This window comes from Sesamum indicum, linkage group LG10 (genome assembly GCF_026168435.1).
Source record: "Sesamum indicum cultivar Baizhima isolate 11 linkage group LG10, ASM2616843v1, whole genome shotgun sequence".
NCBI lineage: Eukaryota > Viridiplantae > Streptophyta > Magnoliopsida > Lamiales > Pedaliaceae > Sesamum > Sesamum indicum.
The window spans coordinates 22,087,011-22,095,547 of NC_142666.1; the positions used below are offsets into that span (position 1 = coordinate 22,087,011).

At 34.4% G+C, this 8,537-nt stretch overlaps 1 long non-coding RNA gene across 3 annotated transcripts; it reads right to left on the reverse strand.

Annotated features, from left to right (window-relative positions):
- Nucleotides 1–203: 203 nt before the first annotated feature.
- LOC148786794 (uncharacterized) lies at nucleotides 204–4,975 on the reverse strand. 3 transcript variants are annotated; one of them, XR_016067982.1, is made up of 5 exons: nucleotides 4,656–4,971; nucleotides 4,236–4,451; nucleotides 3,872–3,954; nucleotides 3,662–3,739; nucleotides 204–535 (listed from the first exon to the last, which is right to left on the reverse strand). It is a non-coding gene; the product is annotated as an uncharacterized LOC148786794 (long non-coding RNA). The 3 variants fall into 3 exon arrangements; XR_016067983.1 differs by having other exon boundaries at nucleotides 4,236–4,373; nucleotides 4,656–4,967; XR_016067984.1 differs by lacking the exon at nucleotides 204–535 and adding an exon at nucleotides 542–2,889 and having other exon boundaries at nucleotides 4,656–4,975.
- Between the last annotated feature and the right edge of the window lie 3,562 nt (nucleotides 4,976–8,537).

Sequence of the window (8,537 nt, forward strand, 5' to 3'; positions counted from 1 at the left end):
TTTTGTATTTAATCTTTTTATTGGATATATAGTCTGTTTCCTACTTGGTCGTTTACTTGATTCATCCTGCTGTCCCCTTGGACTTGATGTTGTCATGTGTGGCGAGTTAGCCAGATAATTCGAGTGAAGTTTGTTCCTCTCAAAATAAAAAATAAAAAAAAAACAGAAAAAGATAGAGAAGGTATAATAGTGCACATGAGAAAGGAAAAAGAAAAATTGCTTGCTTGCTCAAAACATGGTACCACATCAAATATTTACTAACAAGATAGAAGGAAACAACTACATAGGATCTCTAGGTATCACTTTTAGGCATGAACCAGACATACTTTCCCTGTTTCTGGTTTCCTTAATACATGATTATGATCTAAGTATTACAAACATGCTTGGTTCTATTTACAGTAGGCAAGATTTACTTCCACGGCGAACCCATGAGGCTCATACTTAGAATTACTTGAACGCCACAACTGATATCGACAAATCCATGAACGTTGTTAAGCAGACTCTTTCATTCAGATCATCTTCACTGCTAACTTAACTGCAAAAACAAAGAAGAAAACTTGAGCAAAATCAACCATATAAGAAAAGTATGCAACACATAATGGCATGTAAACTATAGGACAACCTATATCCTTCTCTGCCATTTCTACCCAAAAAGCAACCTTTGTCCCCATCCATTTCACCTCTACTGATTTTTCCCCATATTTAAAAATCAAGAAATATTGAGACCATTTTATTATCCTTTGCATAATTCAAACCCAAAATTCGGACTGATTTCTATTATGCCTTCACGTTCTCAACATTCTAATGGGGAAAGCAATAGGATTATGAATTCCAAGGCCACTTTAAACATGACGGACGCAAGGCAGTTCGGAGTTGAGGCCTACAAGAGAGATAATACTCCAATGTTTTTGTAGATTTATTCTTGGTCTGTTCATTATGTTGGCTTTTGGCCTCATGTTGCTTTCTTAGAAATTTTTGTTTGTCATACATTTGCATTTTTGTACAAATTTTACAAAAACTCCATATATGTCCATATCATTGACATCTAACATTTGAAGGTGTATCACAAAAAAATTTGTTGAAAAATCATTATTACACAATCACACGAAATTCAGAAATCAAATACTGCATACTAAATTGCAAAACAGTCGAGATGCCAATCTCATTATTTGTGTTAAAATCACTTGTATATATATCTTAAAAGACTTTTATCATTTATCAAAATAAAAGATAGTGATGGATGCAATTTGCTAAAAAATAGTGTACTTTTTTGGAAGTCTAAACAAAGATGGTGATGAATGCAATTTGCTAAAAAACAGAAAACTTAATGCAGCTTAAAATTTTCCAAAGAGCTGCAAAAACTGTTTTGAATCCAATTCTTTTTTATGGAAATAAAAATCAATAACAGATTTCCTTGAAAATCCAAAAACGTGACTTATTCATGCATTTATCAAAAATAATTAAATGAATATATGCCCATGAATAATCAAATACAAAAAATATTCTAAACGCTGTAAATTTATTTTAAATAATTTGAAAGAAATTACTGCAATTCAAGCTGATTTTGAGAATTAAAGAAAACCACAGCTGATTTTGAGAATTAAAGAAGACCACCCACAAGAAAAACAAATCTTTGAGTCAAAGAGAAAAATTTATTTTAAGAACTTTACGTGAAAACAAAAGAACACTTGACAAGGAAAACAAATCTTTTGGGCAAAAGAGAGAAACAATTTTCTAGTAATACATTTCAACTTATCAAAACTTTGTGTTCCTTAAAAATCATTGATGAACTCTTGAACGTACATAATAATACTCACAAAAGTTTTACCAAGTAATCTTGAAAAATATATTTTTAATTGGCATCTCGACAACTGTTCCACATTAGCATAGCATTTAATCCCAAAGTTCGCAAATAAAAAATAATTCATGATTGTATAATATAGATGTTCCAACATACTATTCTGTAATACACCTTCAAAAGTAAGATGTTAATAACAAGAACTAACATGGTTTCCGTAAATCATACACAAATGTCAAACGTATTAACAACAAAAAGTTTTAAGGCAGCTCATGAAGAAAACCCAACATAATAAACGAACCAAAAATAAATTTACAAAAAGATGAGGTATTTGTTCTCTCATTAAGGTCTCAACTCTATACTTGCATCATTCACATTTTTGAGCAGCCTAAAAAATCCCTAATCCCATACTTTCCAGACCAGAATGGAGAAAGCACGGCTTTCCAAAGAAATCAGAGCAGCAAATTTTAGGTTTGAATTATACAAAGTATAAAATCAATGGTCTCAACCATTCTTGATTCCAAAATATAGGAGAAAAATCAGCAAAGAAGAATTGATAGGGGCCGTTGGTTGCTTTTCAGTTAGAAACTTGAAGAGAAGACTATGAAGATACGTAAGGCTACCATTAGGTTCTAAAATGTCAACAAATTCCCACACAATTCTTATCGATATGAGGTTATCTAGTTTGCACCTAATTGGCAAACCCAATTCAAACTCTAGCCTTCAATCTTTTAATAAACAAGTATGAAAAACCTATACTAACTTATATGCTTCACTTTAATGCATGTGGAGAATGATGTATCAGGTAGGGTGATGCCCTTTGCTAATTGAACGCTATATGTGTTAGGGCTAAAGAAAACCAGATATCACCTCCAACATTAGTTCAATATGGTCCAATTTTTATTTGAAAATCTCTTAAAATTTCACTTTATATGTACGGATAGAAATTCACCAATAAATAAATACTCACCTTACCTAGTCAATGGGTTGTGGGACCCAAAACCTATCGAACAATTTCACAATTTTAATGCAATTAGAAACAAACTTGCAAATAAATATGGGTTTCAGCGAGACTTCAGTGACGGCATTGCCTGCATCAAATTTAGAGTATAGTGCTTTTTTCAACAAATAAAACTTGCAAATAAAAGAATTGATAACAGCAATTCCGTGTGACTCTATTGAATCTCTATACTTTGTATCAAGACAGAATTACGAACAGACATGGAAGAAAACAACATAGATACAACATTGTAGCACTCTCCAATTAAAAGGCATAAGAACAAATGCCGCACTTGATGCACTTGAGAAAAGATATTTTGCTGGCCCATCAATTGAGCAAGTATCAATTGGTTTACGAAGTTCCATTACAGTCCAAAGAGGAAATTGAGATATTTAAAGTCAAGCTCATATTCAGCGAATCACATATATGCATTAAGAAAGAAGATAAGTGAACTTGATCGGCAACAAAGATAATAGCAGGAAAAACAAAGTGTTACTTACTGTTCCTAAAGTAGGTTCATAGTTGCTGATCTAAGTGAAGATACATGTGGGGTCCCATTAGTTTCAAGCAACTGTCTTATGCTAGATTGTGTAAGATAATCGACATGGTGTGACTAACAAAAATCATCATATTTCTAGTATATCCTAGCCCCATATATTAACAACTGCAGCCAAACATTTTCAGAAACAAAATCCCACGTAAACCAAGGATCATTGGCAGCAATTTATACGGATGGAAAATGAAAATCATGGCCAATACATTCACACAAGCAAAATATATTAACAACTGCAACCAAATATGTATTTGTAAATAACTTTTCTGAAACACAACATTCACGCAAGTTATAACATTGCTAGACTCACATTCTTTCCCAACCTAATGGTAGGGAAGATCAGCCAGCGGACAAAGATGACAATCCAATCCAAAGCCTGCAGGTTCTCCTGGCAGATTTGGAAAAACAAAGGTTTTGCCCTAGGAGTTACTATATCATTAACACTCGTGAAAACTTGATTCGAAACAATGATTAACGCATGCATTATTAACAAAGAACATGTAAAAGACCAAAAGATTACCAATTCAATGCCAGTAGTCTCGTCGATTCGAGTCCCTAAACCCAACATAAGTTTCGTTCCCACTCCATCTCTATACGAATCCCCTGCGAAAGCATTTGGATGCAATTAAATAACATTATAAGATGGGAAAAGACCAATGAAATCAGAGCCAAAAAGAAAAAAGGAAAAGCTAGACACAGAAAATGCAAGTGGAATAAGCAAAGCCAAATCTGCCTTCAAGAAAGAAGCTCTGAAAAACAAGACTGCCAAAAAATTGACTAGTTTGTGAGTGTAGGCAATATGTATTAATATCCCTCAAGACACTAGCGATCAAAATGACAACAGTATCATTACTGAATATAATCATATGAAAAAACAACCATACCCAAAGGGAAAAGCCTTCAAAACCTCCAAAACCTCCAATTCAGAGAGCCATCTTGCCTATTCTCTGAACAAGTTCTGATCCAGCAACAATGTCCACACCAGCATCCTTGTATGTAAGTCCCAGACACTTGTCCGCAGACTGCAGTCGTAATCCAAGACATACAATAGAACCCATGTGTAATTGAAATTCAAGAACCTTGAAATAACAAATCGAGACCTTAAAAAAGACAAAAAGGAAAAAGAGTAAGGCCGTAATTTCACAATTCAGTGACACTGAAAAGTACTCGTATTAAATCTTCCGTTGGGAAGACAGACTTCCTTTAACCAAGATACTCTTAAGTTCACAATGCAAGAACCCATAATGCAAGAAACTTAAAAGAACTCTTATGCAATGAGGTGATGTCAGACTCTCAAGAAATACCTTAAGAAAGAACAGATCGAGGCTGAGGGCAGTCGGCGGAGGCGGCCGGACGTCTGAGACGATGTTCAAAAACGCCGCTGTTAAAAAAGAAGGGCATGTCAATGTGAGCGCCCTCTTGCTTTTCTTCTGCACTATTTTTGATTTTTCAAAATCTGGTCGTGGATGTTCCTCTTATATAACTATGCGCCGGCGCGGGGAACACAATGGTAAAGTTTTTTTGTTCTTTTCTTTCTTGAAATCACAACGGTAAAGTTGGGAAGATTAGGTTTCACTGTGGTTTGAGGGTGAGAAAGTGACAGACCCGTGAACAAGATGATGATTTCAAGGGTAAATTGCATTTTTGCCCCTGTATTATCATCAAAATGCAAAGAACCTTATATTAAAAATTCGATGTTTTTATTAATCTTGTGTAGAACCTTATTCCTCTTAGGATCTGGCGAAGAGCGAGAAATATTAAAAAATGCTATATTAATACAATATTATATCATATGATATCAATTAGAAAAATCCGCACCATTGTCGTGTTAATACATTAATATATGTCTGGCATGTGTTGAATTAAAATATAATTAAATCATACATAATTTAAAAATATAATCACATGTAACCCACACATGTAGGTGAAATAAGTGCATGTTATAAAAAAAATGGGGTTAAATGCAATTTACTCATCTGATATACGAAATGAGCAAATATCCTCTTATGACAACACATGAAACAATTTACTATTTTATTTTTTATAGAGGATTTTTTGCTCATTTATATTATGCAATTTGATATTTTTTTTTTACATGTAAGTGTTTATGTAGCGGATGAAAGACTAATTAAAAAAATGTCCAATCAATAAAATCCTCAAATTAAAAAATCTCAATTTTGTCCATCTCACCATATTTTAGCCACTTTTAAAATCGACGATCAGAATCTTGCAATTGTAAAAAATCAATTAATTCGAGGTTACTATTTTGCCACCTCTTATATACATGACAGTAAATGCAATTAAAGTTTAAAAAATCCCACTATTCAATTTCGGCATTGGATCTTCTATTTCATTTTCCTATTTCATCTCCTATTGCTTTTTGAGATGATTGCCGTGTGGATAATCTTAAGTGAGAGAAAATGTGGTGTAAAAATCGTGGGGCAAGAGAGAGAAAATATATAGAAAAAGTAGATCGAAATAAAAAATTAAAAAAGATAAAATCTATGGCAAAGAGATAGAAAATTATCGATAAAAAATAATTAATGATAATTTTAATATTATCACAAATTATATTTATTTAGTGGCAAGAATTATTATTTTATTACAACAATGAATTTTAAAGTTTTATTGAAGATAATTATTTTATAAAAATTATAATTAGTTTCTAATTGTAAAAATTAACTCTTATATTTACCAGTTCAGTAACTCTTGAGAGAGTTAATGGTCGTGAACAAAAAAATAACGCCAAGAGAGGTAGTACAGTTAGTGAGCTGGTAAATACAGGAGTTAATTAAGTGAACTAGCAGATATAATTATTTTGTAAAAACTATTCTTTAACTTAAGAAAAAGTATTTTAAATACATTTGAAAAAAATATATCACATCAACTATAATCATTATATATAATTTTATCTCACAATTAATTATGTATTAAAAAAATATTGATTATACTACAAAAATAATGATTATTTTATATTATTATATCTGTCTTTCATTAACGCGTATTATTATTGAAAATACATTAATAAGTAACTTAAAATCATTATTATTGAAAATATTAATGAGTACGTGAATGTAGCCTTTAAAATAGTATAACATATTTAATATTTTGTAATTGTTGTAAATAAAAAATTTACATTTTTGGCACAAGAATATCATCTAACTATGAGAATCAAGACGTCATTTATTATTGGACCTAGCCAAGTATTTTCCACACTCAACCAATTACATAATTAACTTAAGAACAGTGTCTCTTTATATCTCAAAATGTAAATAGTTTAGGCTGTAATTACTTGCGAGTAAAATATATTTGATTGAGATAAGATATTAAAATTATGATTAAATACTTTTTATTGATAATTTTCTATTTTCTTGTAGTAATAAAAAACAAATTTTTGTCTCCTATCTATCGACGGTTGTCATGAGGGATAATGGCACATGTAACAGGGAAGACAACAACCATAAAAGTGCCACACATAACTGCTATCATCAATAAGCCTGAGCGCATATATTCCCGTTCTTCCGCGACGCACATTGTCTGCTAGTCTGCCGCACGTAGGGTGCTGCCTGCCGCACAACTTGATGTCGTCTAAACATTAGATGTTGCCTGCGCGTGCAACTTCCTGCCTTTTGAACGTCGTGTCCTACATGAGTGCATGACATTCGGTCTTACTGCAAATGCATGCGGCCTGTGTGGGCGGCACCTTTCTTTGTTGCAACTCAAGTGCTATCTTCACTAAACTCGGGTAACCATTTAGCCAACCCCCGCAACCTTCCATGCAAAGCCCCTATCCACACATACCCACAATCATTCACCACTGTAGAACAAGGCTACGACACCAACGTATTGTTGCTCACACCTCTGCATGGCTAATCGTCACTCTAATACGATGAACATTCTGCCTTAAATTGGTTCAACACTTAACCAGCTCGAGTGCCACACCATGCTGGCACCCATGCACACTGACAGGCAAACCTGCCATGCCAACGTCTGATAGAGCTTCAAGGGGCTTACAGGAACATCGTGTAAGACTGATCCGCCATTTGCTTCCAAATATCAAGAATGCTGAGGCATGGCCTTCTCAGGTAGTATAACATGTCCCCTTTCTTCCAGATTACCCCATCCACCATTAATACCCTGTCTTCACAATATTGGTTTCTTCTTTACATGGATGGGAAATCAAAGAGTGTAGCAGGCCTAGCGTAGCGATTGAGGGAGAAAGCGGCTTCCTAGTTGGAAAGCACGAGAAACCGACTAATGGGGGGGGGTTACAGGGGGGTGTCCCCCTTATTTGGCGTCGTAAACTATATACCAGTGCCCCCTACTAGATTACTATAACTAAACTATATGCCCTAATCCCCTTTAAACGACACTTTTTTGACTATATCATTTTAGAAGCGGGCTCGGGATCTTTAACAATCTATAAGACAACTCAGAAGACCATGATAGAATAGAGAAAGCTCATAAAGAAAAATTATTCGTAGCTTCCTTGCCAGCAGAATTACCAATCCAGGGCCTTCATCAAATCGAAGTGCTTCTTACACATATCTACGAACTTCGGATGCCATGAAAACGCTGCAGGTGCAGGACAACCAAGAGTATGAAACTTCATCGTCTGAAAAAATTGACTGCATTTTTTTCTCAATTTTATCGGCCACAAATTTGAGCAGTTTTGCTTAATGATGCCCCCTCCTTGTTTCGAATTTTCCATTTCCTTGTTTGTCCGTCTTTTTTTTTTGTGGTGTCTGGGTGTGGTGTGTGTGTGTGTGTGTGCATGCACGTGTGCGGTGTGGGGGGTGTGTGTGTGCGCATGTGTGTGGGGGGTGTGTGCGTGCGTGTTGGGTGTGTGTGTGTGTGTATGCGTGTGGAGTGTGTGGGTGTGTGTGTGTGTTTGGGGTGGGGTGTGTGAGTGTGTGTGTCACGATAGGACATGTTTTACTTTCATTTTGAACATAGAAGAAGTGAGGTGTTGCTTTTATCTTCAGCGCCAACGAATGTCATCTGCGTCTTGTTACATTTGCCATCCTCTTTCAATTTCTAAGTCTTCATTTTTATCTACACAACCTTTTTTCTCGTGCAGGATAACACCATAGTTTTGCAATATTTTATACTCATTACGGGTATTCTGTGTCTTTGTGGTCTATTTATATCCTTTGTAATATTTTTGTGTGCTTGCATAGATGTGT